At 39.0% G+C, this 12,391-nt stretch overlaps 1 protein-coding gene across 3 annotated transcripts in view; it reads right to left on the reverse strand.

Annotated features, from left to right (window-relative positions):
• The window catches only part of IL33 (interleukin 33), a 54,744-nt gene extending 47,388 nt beyond the window's left edge, over nucleotides 1-7,356 (reverse strand). Inside the window, exon 1 of one of the 3 annotated variants that reach the window (XM_007536083.2) lies at nucleotides 7,215-7,356. The gene's annotated coding sequence lies outside the window, so the exon portion shown is untranslated. The remainder of the gene's footprint in view (nucleotides 1-7,214) is intronic. The other 2 variants (XM_060199303.1, XM_060199301.1) reach the window with 2 other exon arrangements.
• Nucleotides 7,357-12,391: the final 5,035 nt, after the last annotated feature.

Consider the following 12,391-nt stretch of genomic DNA (forward strand, 5'->3'; position numbering starts at 1 on the left):
AAAATAAATAAATAAAATAAAATAAATATTAAAAAAAAGATAATGGACCACAGAAAAAGGCAGGAACAGTCATTATCATCTCTGACACAATGCACTTTAAATTAAATAAAATAATAAAAGATAGACATAAACATTACATGGTGATCAGAGGATCAGTCAACCAAGATTTAATTATTAACATCTATGCACCCAATGAGGGACCATCTAAATACATCAAACACCTACTTGAAAGAGCTACAAAAATACATCAATAGTAATACAGTAATAGTAGGAGAATTTAAGACCCCACTCACACTTAGAGAGATCAGCTAATCAGAGAATCAACAAAGAAATAAGAGAATTAATTGAAAAGATGGATAGAGTAAATTTCCTGGACATTTTCAGAGTTCTTCACCCCAAGAAACTGGAATACACATTTTTTTTCAAATCCATACAGCACATCCTCAAGGATAGACCACATATTAGACCACAAAGACAGTATCAACAAATTCAAGAGCATTGAAATCATCCTAAGTATCTTCTCATACCACAGTGGAGTAAAACTAACACTCAACAACAAACAGAAAGTTACTAAAAATCACAAAATTTGGAAACTCAACAACATCCTGGTTAATAACCAATGGGTCAAAGAAGAACTCAAGCAGGAAATTCAAATGTTCCTACAAACAAATGAAAATGAAGATACGAGCTATCAAAATATTTGGGACACAGCTAAAGCGGTACTAGAGAGAAACTCATAGCCATACAAGCACACATGAGAGAACAAGAAAAAGCTCAAGTAAATAACCTAACTGTACACCTTAAAGATTTAGAAGAAGAAGAAGAAGAACAAAGGAAGCTAAAGCAATCAGAAGTGTGGGTCTGATGTGTGCTTGAGCATGGATGGCTGACCTCCCCCCCCCCCCCGAAGCTCGTCTATCAGTCTCCCCTTGGCACGCCAGCCTTGTGGTCGAGCGAAATGTGGCAAGAGTATGAGGGGAATTCCAACCTTCCTATCAGCCTCACCACATCACCCACCCCTCCCCCCTTTCTGGTAGGCTTCACTTTCCTTATATTTTTATTCCCCTGTGTCATCATCCCTACCTTCTCATTGCCTTGCTCTCTTTTCCCTTATAAGGAGATACTGACTTCATAGGCCAGCTGGCTACTTCCCCTGAACAGTTACCCCTTTATAAATTTGTAACTGTGTCAATAAAGTTGTTCTGTTCCCCTCAACGGTGCCCTAAAAGAGGTTTATATATCGTCCCTGCCACAACATGCTAGAAGACCCCTTTTAGCGAACTCACTCCTGCCTCATTCCCCCCGAGGAACCCCAACACAGAAGGATGGAAATCACTAAAATTAGAGCATAAATAAACAACACTGAAAATAAGAGAACCTTGCTCAACAATTTGTCTGGCTTTGTATGTTAACTCTCTTTTCAGTCACCAGGTTCCAGATGTCATCAGGATGCCGGCCAGGCTTCCCTGGACTGAAGACCCCACCAATGTGTCCTGGAGCTCCGCTTCCCCAGAGACACACCCTACTAGGGAAAGAGAGAGGCAGACTGGGAGTATGGACCGACTAGTCAACGCCCATGTTCAGCGGGGAAGCAATTACAGAAGCCAGACCTTCCACCTTCTACAACCCACAATGACCCTGGGTCCATGCTCCCAGAGGGATAGAGAGTGGGAAAGCTATCAGGGGAGGGGGTGGGATATGGAGATTGGATGGTGGAAATTGTGTGGAGTTGTACCCCTCCTGGTTTTGTTAATTTATCCTTTATTAAATAAAAAAAAAAGAAAACAAGAGAACCATACAAAAGATCATGAAGCCAAATGTTGGTTCTTTGAAAAAATTAAACAGAATTGACATACCCTTAGCCAGACTCACTAAAAAAAATGGGGGGGGCTCAAATAAAAATAATTGTAAATTATAGAGGAGGTATCACAACAGACACTACAGAAATACAGAAAATCATGCTAAACTTCTACAGTCAACTATGTGCTACCAAGCTCGAGAATCTGGAAGAAATGGAAGAATTCCTAGAAACATATACCCTTCCAAAACTGAACCAGGAAGAACTACAGAACCTAAACGGACCTATCACAGACAAAGAAATTGAAACAGTTATTAAGAGTCTTCTCAGCAACAAAAGTCCAGGACCAGATGGCTTTACAAATGAATTCTATAAAACTTTCAGGAAACAGTTAGTGCCTATACTTTTAAAGCTCTTTCAAAAGACTGAAGAAACAGCAACTCTCCCTTCCACCATCTATGAACATCACCGTGATACCGAAAGCAGATAGGGACACAACAAAAAAGGAAACATACAGACCAATATCTCTGATGAACATCAATGCTAAAATATTGAACAAGATCCTAACCAACTGGATACAGTAGTATATCAAAAGGATCATTCATCAGGACCAAGTGGGATTTATTCCAGGAATGAAGCCTGGTTCAGTATACGTAAGTCAACCAATGTGACCCACCACATCAATAAAAGAAAAACCAAAACTGCATACATGCAGGGAAAGCCTATGACAAAATCCAACAGCCATTCATGCTCAAAACACTACAGAAAATGGGAATAGATGGAAAATTCCTGAAGATAGTGAAGTCCATATATAGCAAGCCTACAGCCAACATCATACTCAAAGGACAGAAACTGAAAGCATTCCCCCTCAGATCGGGGACTAGACAGGGCTGTCCATTATCACCATTACTCTTCAATATAGTATTGGAAGTTCTTGCTATATCAATCAGGCAAAAGAAAGTAATCAAAGGAATACAGACTGGAAGGGAAGAAGTCATACTCTCACTTTGTGTAGATGATTTGATAGTATATATAGAGAAACCTAAATAATCCAGCAGAAAGCTCCTGGAAATCCTTAGGCAATATAGTAAGGTGTCAGGCTACAAAATCAGTGTACAAAAAACAAACAAACAAACAAAAAACAGTGGCATTTCTTTAAGCAAACACTAAGTCCGAAGAAGAGGATATCCAAAATTCAATCCCATTCACTACTGCAGCAAAACCAGTAAAATACCTAGGAATAAACCTGAACAAAGAAGTGAAAGACTTGTATACTGAAAACTATGAGCCCTGCTCCACTAGGGAAAGAGACAGACAGACTGGGAGTATGGATCGATCTGCCAGTGCCCATGTTCAGTGGGGAAGCAATTACAGAAGCCAGACCTCCCACCTTCTGCATCCCACAGTGATCCTGGGTCCATACTCCCAGAGGGATAAAGAATAGGAAAGCTATCAGGGGAGGGGATGGTGGTGGTGGAAATTGTATGGAATTGTACTCCTTTTATCCTATGGTCTTGTTAATATTTCCATTTTATAAATAAACTTTCAACAGAGAACTGCAACCCTAGGAATTAACTAGTTATTATATGGTTCTGCCTGAAGGGAGAATAAATCATTGACTCTGAGAGTATTTGCCACAGCTAACTAGAAAAATTGTAGACACTGCTGAAATAATTTACTTCTCTCTAATATTATTTTTTTCAAGTTCTCTTTCATTTTTAATAAATCTATTAAGATTTACTACACATTGAATGCCATTGCATTTGGTTGAAGCTGAAATTTTTCTCTGGAGCTGTATACATATAAAAAAATAAAGGTATCTGAGAATATAAAACATGGGTTTCTTTTTTAAATATATTTTTAAACACTTTTTTCTTTATTGAGGGGATTAATGGTTTAGGGTCTACAGCAAAATATAGTATTTCGACATGTGTAGCATTTCTCAGTTTTCCACATAACAATCTAACCCCCTCTAGGTCCTCCTTTGCCATCATGTCCCAGGACCTGACCCCTCCCCTTGCATCCCAGTCTTTTGCTTTGGTACAATACACCATGTTAAGAGAGATAAGCCAGAAAGAGAAGGATGGACCTGGTATGATCCCACTCATAGACAGAAGTTGAAAAATAAGAACGGAAGGGAAAACACAAAACAGATCTTGTACTGGAGTTGGTTTAATATTATTATTTTTTTTGTGAATTAGGAAAGCCAAGGGTTTGTACACAATATCTTTTTCTCAACGTGCATAAATAATGAACTTCTAGTTAAATATTTTGTGAATTAAGAAATACAAAGCAGGGAGCCAGGCTGCAGAACTCCAGGTTAAGCCACATAATGTGAAGCACAAGGACATGGAGAAGCATCCTGGTTCTAGCCCCAGCTCCCTGACTGCGGGGTTTTGAGGAGGTCGCTTCAAAAGCAGTGGAGTAGGTCTGCAGGTATCTGTCTTTCTCTCCCTCCCCTCTGCCTTCCCCTCCTCTCTCAATTTCTCTTGGTCCTATCCAACAACAACAAAATGGACAAAATGGCTGCCAGGAGCAGTGGATTCCTAGTGCAGGCACCACCCCAGAAATAACCCTGGAGGCAAAAAAAAAAAATTCAAAGCAGACATTAATGCTTCTAAATGCTGAGACTGATCCCACTGACTTCTTAGTACTGAGGTGGAATCCTTCCATTTAGCATAGTGAAAGAATTATGCTTGGGCAGCTAGATACACACCATGTCCAAGGCAAGGGATCCTCCAGACTTCCATAATAAATATTTAATGAGAGATAAACCAGAGCACTAATCCAACCTATGCAATGGTAGTGACTGAAACTCAGGACTGAACAAGTCTTGCATTCTATTCCCCCAGCTTCCCAAATCACTTTAGAATAAAAATTGGTACTTATGCTAGTAACTGAAACTTAAAAAAATTTTTAATTAATTAATTTATTTTCCCTTTTGTTGCCCTTGTTGTTTTTTATTGTTGCTGTAGTTTTCATTGTTGTTGTTATTGATGTCATTGTTAGATAGGACAGAGAGAAATGGAGAGAGGAGGGGAAGACAGAAAGGAGGAAAGAAAGATATACATCTGTAAACCTGCTTCACCACCTGTAATGCTACTCCCCTGCAGGTGGGGAGCTGAGGGCTCGAACCAGGATCCTTGAGCCAGTCCTTGCACTTTGCACAGTAACTGAAACTTTATTACCTTTATTTATTGATTGGAAAGAGACAACCAGAAATTGAGAGGAAGTGGGAGATAGCTAGAGAAAGACACCTATAGCACTGCTTCATCACTTGTAAAGCTTCCCTGCTACAGGTGGGGCTGTCCCTGTAATCAAAACATTTTAAGAAGCTACAAAGAGGGGCCAGGTGGTGGCACACTCCTTTAAGCACACAGATTACTATGTGCAAGCTCCTAGTTGCCACCTGCTGGGGGTAATCTTCAGGAGTTGTGAAGCAGGGCTGCAGGTGTCTCTTTGTCTCTTCCTGTCTATCTCCACACTCACGCTTAATTTCCATCTGTCCTATCAAATTAAATAAAAGAAAAAAATGGCAACTGGGAGTGGTGAATTGTTATGTAGGCACTGAGCTCCAATGATAATTTTGGTTGAAAAACAAAACAAGCAGACAGATAACAAAGAATCATTACTAAAGTAAATTTAATACTGTTGTTGTTACTAATTAACCAATATGAAGCATTCATGCTCACTGCTGATAATGTACATGTAATACATATCATATATATATATATATATATATATATATATATATATATATATATATGATTATGGGGAAAAAAGCAACTTCCAAAGGAAAATTATTGGCAACAATGAATTCAGAATAGAGGAGGAAAAACTTGCTTGAGTGTAATAATTTCCCAGATTAAAAAGCACAGAGAAAAAAAGCGTGCAATATATATATATATATATATATATATATATATATATATATATATATAATTTAATAAGCTTATCTTGAACTAATGCCACAGACAGAGAAGGCTGGCTAATAAATTAGAGTGGTTTAAATTTCAATACAGCAGGCATACAGAAATATGAAGTTCTTCTGACTGTTTAAGAAAATATTGAGTATTCACTAGAAACTCAGAGAAGTGATGAGCAAGCATTCTTACAAAATGTACAAGGTACTAGTACACTCAAGTGTACTAGCATTGCTAGGGAAAATTGTGGTGATCACCAAATGTACAGCTGCTCAAATTGAACAAATTAAGTTAGAGAGTGAAAGACAGAGAGGGAGAGAGAAGAAGAGACATGGCAACACTAGTAGCCACTCCAGGGACTGAAGTCCAGGTTCCCTGCCTATAAAGTGTGTGCTCTTTTGGATGACAGGACTAGTGTGCTGACTAAAAGTGATAGATTTAGCTAAGTCTGTGTGTGGACCATTTAGTTCTTATCATAGTAACAGGAATGGCAAAAGAAAGTTACATAACAGAGTGGTGATTGATGAGGAGGAGAAGAAGAAATTGAGGAGGAGAAGGAAGGGGAAGAAGAAAGGAAAGAGGACAAGGAGGAAGAGGAAGAGGGAGAAGAATGAGGTGGAGAAAGAGGAGGAGTAAAAGTCTGCATGCTTTTAAATTTACTGGCACAAAAATTTGCAGGTGTACATTCTTTTTTCTTCTGAATTCCCTGTAATGATTTAGTACAGCACATACTATCTCTAGGAAAGATCGCCTTCTGACATATTTACTTACATAATAATTTCTGGACACTTATTTTTTTCTTCCTGTAATGCCTCTTACTCGCTCACACAAATCACACCCTCATTACCTTCTTCACTCTTCCCTGTATTGATCGAATTCCTCCTTAGAGAAGACTATTTTACAATTGATGCAATAGGCATCACTCTTAGGAATATCATAGGATTTGTGGGGACAGCATAGGATTACATGCAATTAGAGTTTGAACTGACTCAGAGTTCTTAGAGGGAGTGAAGATTCAGTTATACTTAAGCCTAGACCTTTCACTCCCAAAGATTTTATGGCATCGTTTGCATGCAGCCATAATGATTTGGAATCTCTCTCTTTCTCTCGCCGTATGTGTGTTTGTGTGTGTGTGTGTGTGTGTGTGTATGTGTGTGTGTGTATGGGACTATGTAAATTTATGGAAAGACAAGATAGGGGAAATTTCAAGGAGAAAACCAAAAAAAAGTTCAAAGCAGACAGCAAGAAATAAAGAAAATTAAACCATTTTTAAGGGGAAGCCTTTTTTTTTTTTAAAGGGAAAACAAAATGGACTTATAAATCAACAGCAACTGTTATCAACTTTTACTACTTTTGACAAAAACAATGATAATAATGATAAATCAGCCGAAACCTTACTTTTATAGAATTATAAAACAGTTCTCCATGATCCATAAGATCTTACTTTATAAAGCCTAACTAAAAATCTCCCAGCACATTGATTTCATCCTTACCTTGTGATCCTGTTTTGACGTCTCCTTAAAAAGCTGCAGCTTCTCAGTTGCAGAGTATTTATTGTCCAGGGTTTGGCAGAGAATCAGATTTCCATAGAGGGGAGAGTCTGAGTGGTGAGTTTTTAGCCAGCTTTTAACCACGTATAAAGAGCCAATCAAGTCCCATGTTTGTCAGCATCAGAGATTTATTGTTTTTCTTCCCTTTCCACAACCTATGATCAAATTTAGTCCGACCACAATGATTTTTATGTTCTGTGTTTTCCATTTTGAACATATATCAGAACAACCTCACATGCAACCTCACCCCTACCCCCGCTTCTGCTGTCCCCACACATTACAATTTGACTCTCTTCAGAGTTGAACTTCACCTTTTGTACTACATGAGCATGTTGGAATTTTTTTTGCCATTATATTTTCATTTTTTTCACCACTGACTTCATTTACAACCTTCATTAAGCTGTCAGTTTATTCTTCAAAAATTCTATAAAGAATAACTATACCCTATTAGTACCAGTGATAACTTTATCTGCAACCGTAAGTTCTCAGACACCCATGCATCTCAGTGTACTTGCCTGTCTTTGATTCTCATTGTTCCTATATCTTTACATTCACCCTCCCCCTCCAAGTCTCACAGAAGAGATTGCTTTTAGTTTCAAATGCAAATACAACACTGCAGATCACGTCTCTTCCTACTGCATGATAAATTTTGTTCCTAATGCCATATTTTTTGGCATCTGTAAAATAACCACAGCAGTAAGTGAAGTGTTCAAGGGAATACTATTTAAATCAGTTAGTTTTTTAATCCTTAGATCATATATCAAAAGAAATATGTTTACTGTACTCAGCAAGATATTACGATGAGGCTATTTGATGCATATCCTGAGGCTTACACAGCTATCGTAACCACCCATTCCACACACTTAGAAAAAGAGAAGAAAGGCAAAGGAGAAATAAAGGGACAGACAAAAAAAAAGTTTTGGGAGCTAACAAGATAGCTGACTTGAATAGTGTGCCTGGGTTTGCCATACCTATGACACCCACTACATTAGAGGAAACTTCACTGTGGTGATATCTTTGTCTTTATCCTCTCTCTCTCTCTCTCAGAAGCAGTCAACTGAGTGGTGAAGTCCTAGTGATTACAAAAATTATCTTTAATAATATTAAGTATCAGGAGTAGGGAGATAGCCTAATGATTCCCAGACTCTTGTGCCTGAGAACCCAAAGTCCCAGATTCAATCCCCAGCACTCCCATAAGCCAGAGCTGAGCAGTCCTCTGAAAAAAATCCTGAACATAAAATTAAATAACAGGAAATCATTAATTATCCCCATGCCATTCTAAGGGATAGGATAGTGGGATCTGAAGTCAAAGGAAAGTGAGAATGGAGAATGAGACAAGAACTGGGAAACTGACCAAGACCTGGAGTTCAAACTAAAAAAAAAAAAAAGAAAGAAAGAAACAATGAAGAAATTGAGTAGCAACTATATTCTACTATCTGTTGTACAGTTGTTTCTGTCTGTGCAGCAAAAATCGTTGTCTGCAACAGGATATAGCATTGAGTTTGTAAGGAATGAAAGAGGGCTGTGTTTACTCTTGGGAGAAAAATCAATGAGAGAAAGCAAGCTGGCCAGGAGCCTAAATGACTAGCACTAGTGGGGAAGTGAGCCATGTTCAGTAAATGGGAGGGAGGGATGATAAGTAAGACCAAGGGAATAGCAGCATGCTCTACCCTGGAAGTTCTTGGAAATACTGAGATTAGAAAGGTTTATTATGCTGCTTCATAATGATACTGCTTCACTATTATAATTTTCCCATTTATTCATTTAAGAAATCCTTTATTTTTATTTTTTTCAAAGTTGTAGCTTCATATATGCTTGATTTGATTGCTCCAAAACTACTTTTTCACTCACATATCTAGGGAGAAAAAGTGATACCACAGCACATGAGCTCCCCAATGCTATGTCATCTCCCATGCGGTGCTATCTCTCTGACCTCAGAAGTAACTCTTTTTATAAATAAATCTTTATCTTTACTTCTAAAAATTTATTTATTAATGCAACAGAGGGCAGAGAAAGGATGAGAGCATCACTCTGGCACATGTAATGCTAGGTATTGAACTAACATCTCATGCTTTTAAGTTCAGTGCTTTAATCATTGTGCCACTTCTTGGGCTATAAGTGGTATCTCTTATAAGCAAGGTAACAACCACTACCTTGTTTTATCTAGCCTGACTATCACTTGCCTTTTAATTATAATTTTTAGTCTATTCATAGTGATTATAATTTATAGTGAAAATAATTACTGATATCATTGGATATATTTCTACTATGATATATTAAACATGCATACAACCTTTTATAGGAATTTTTTAAATAACAGATATTGGGCACATAACTAACATTCAAACTACTGGGGTAGAAGAATACAAGAGAAAAAAAAATATCACAATCTATATAGTGGAAATCCAGCGAGAAAACAAAACATAGGGATTATAATTATAATCACTAATAATATTAACAGTTAAAGTGAAAAGTCAAAAATATAGTAGATTTAACCTAAAGAAATAAGTAATTTGAGGCTGAAGAAACAGCATAATGGTTATACAAAAAGACTTTCATGTCTGAGGCTCCAAAAACTAAGTAATTTCATTATAACAGTTAAATATTTGGATCAAAGGACTAGTTTTGCTATATTTGAAAAGATCTACATATGTGCTGTAAATTGAAACTAAAGCTTAGAAAAATCTATGCTGGCAAACCCCAATGAATAGATAGTTGATACGCTTCATTCATATTATACTTTAAGGCAAAAAGGAGGCTAAAAGAAGTTTACTAAATAATGACAAGTATTTCGTTCACTGTGAAGCAATAAATTTTAATTAACGGATACATTGTGAAAATACAAGGTCAATACACATAAATCTGTGGTATTCTTGCACACAATTTATGAGGCCAAAGGGAAATGACAGAGATTTCCTAATTCCTATTGACCCTCAAAAGATAAAATACCTTGCAGTGAATTTAACCAAGGAAGTGAAGAATCTTTACAATGAAAATTATAGGGCATTGTTAAAAGAAATGGAATGTGACCTCTCTCTGGCCAACTAGGACTATCAAAGGAGACCACCTGGGACTGCAACAAGACAGGGATAGCACTACTTTGGGAACCCACCAAATCACCAGAGCATCCAGAGACCACAATCTGCCCATACCTCCAGCTCTGTCTACCCAGTTGAGGAAATTCTCTAAAAAACAAGGAATATCAAAGATCACCTGAGACTGCAACAAGACAAAACTAGGAATACTTTGGGAACCCACCAAATCACTGGTGAATGAAAACACGTGTGGTTTATGGACAGAAGAGAGTTTAAGGAGAGATTCCTGGGGCTAAATCCTATATCTACTCCTGAGCAGCTGATAACAGTCTGGCAGTTTGCCAGTTGAGGAGCCGTCTCCGTTCTGTTTTACAAACAAAAAGACTACTGAAAGGAGGAGAGGACTCCCAAAAAACTCACCAAATGCAACTGTGAGTCTCCATTGCTACTGAATGCAATGGAGAGTCACTTACAGAAGAAAATCCATAAGATTAGCAGCAGATTTCTCCACACAAACACTGCTGCTGGAAGAGAATGGCAAGATATTTATCGAGTGCTCAATGAGAAAGGCTTTCAACCAAGACTACTGTATTCTGCTAGACTGTCATTCAGACTAGATGGAGGCATACAAAACTTCTCAGACAAGCAACAGTTGAAGAATCATCTGTCACGAAGCCTGCCCTGAAAGAAGTTTATTTTATACTACAGAGCAACAGTAATTAAAAGAGTGTGCCATTGGAACAAAAATGGGTGCTCAAATCAGTGGAACAAGATAGAAGCTCAGAATTAAACCCACACATATGACAATACCTAATTATGACAAAGGGACAAAAACCATTCAATAGGGAAAGCAAAGCCTTTTTAATAAATGGTGTTGGGAAAACTGCATTGCCACATGTAGAAAAATGAAACTAGAACACTACTTAAACAAAATTAACTCCAAATGGATTAAAAAAAAAACATGGACATTTGCTGGGAAATTGTGCAGATGCATTCACATCTGCCATGTTTTCCCCTGAGGCTACTAGTTCCCGTGAGAGTTGGGACATTCTGGGAGTGCCTGTTCCGCCATGTTATGCCCTCAGGACATTGTCTATATCCCTGCGATATTTGGAGTGCTTTGGTTACTCCTCCCCCCTCCCATTCTCACGAGAGTTATTATCCTACCCTGGAGTGCTATGGTTACTCCTCCCCCTTCCCATTCTTGTGAAAGCTGCTCCTATAAAAGCCTTTCTTCTTCCGCACCTCGCTCTCTTGCCAGCACTTCACTCCAGTGTTCAGACGCAGGAAAGGTTACTGTGTGAGGCGATCATTTTCGCTACCTCCACGTGGTCCAACCTGCCTCTCTAGCACCCAACTCTGAGGTGCCAGCGCAAATAAAGATTTGTGTTTCCTCTTCGCTCCGGACCCCTCCTCTCTCTCTCTCTGCGGCCCGTGCTCAACAACATCTGGCGCTCAATGTGTCCCGCACTCACGCCCAGTCTGAGGTCCAGAAAGGCCACCCAGACACAGGTAAGTGGCATCTGCCCACCTCTGTGGCCCTGTGTTTCCCTCCACCATGGAATTTTTTCTGTTTTATGAGGAGGTGTCCCAGACATTCTATCCTTCTCTCCTGGGACAGGCTTTTGATCTCAGAGATGCCTTAATTTTCACTACACCATGGGTTCTCATGGCTATATTTACTATTTTCAGGATATGTACAAGGCCTCCTGCCAAAAGGTTAAGTGACCTTGAGGCTCAGATATGGGAGTTAAAGGATATTTGCTTAAGACTTAGACACCCTAAGCAATCTGCAGTCAGCCCCAAAATCGCTGCCTCCGGAGACACGTGTTCGGTTTCTCCTGCGGCAGCTTCAGCTTCCACGACCCCTCCCCCCACTGCCCCCGCAGACACGTGTTCGGCCGCTCCTTTGACCCCTCCCCCAGCTGTCCCCACAGACATGGGTTCGGTTTCTCTTGCTGCGGCTTCCCCTTCTTTGACTCCTCCCCCTGCTAATACCTCATCATTAAGAGACCCTGTGGCTTCCTCTCCTTCAACTCCTCCCCCTGCTGACACCTCATCATTAAGAGACCTTGTGTCTGAGAT

Source organism: Erinaceus europaeus, chromosome 10, assembly GCF_950295315.1.
Source record: "Erinaceus europaeus chromosome 10, mEriEur2.1, whole genome shotgun sequence".
NCBI lineage: Eukaryota > Metazoa > Chordata > Mammalia > Eulipotyphla > Erinaceidae > Erinaceus > Erinaceus europaeus.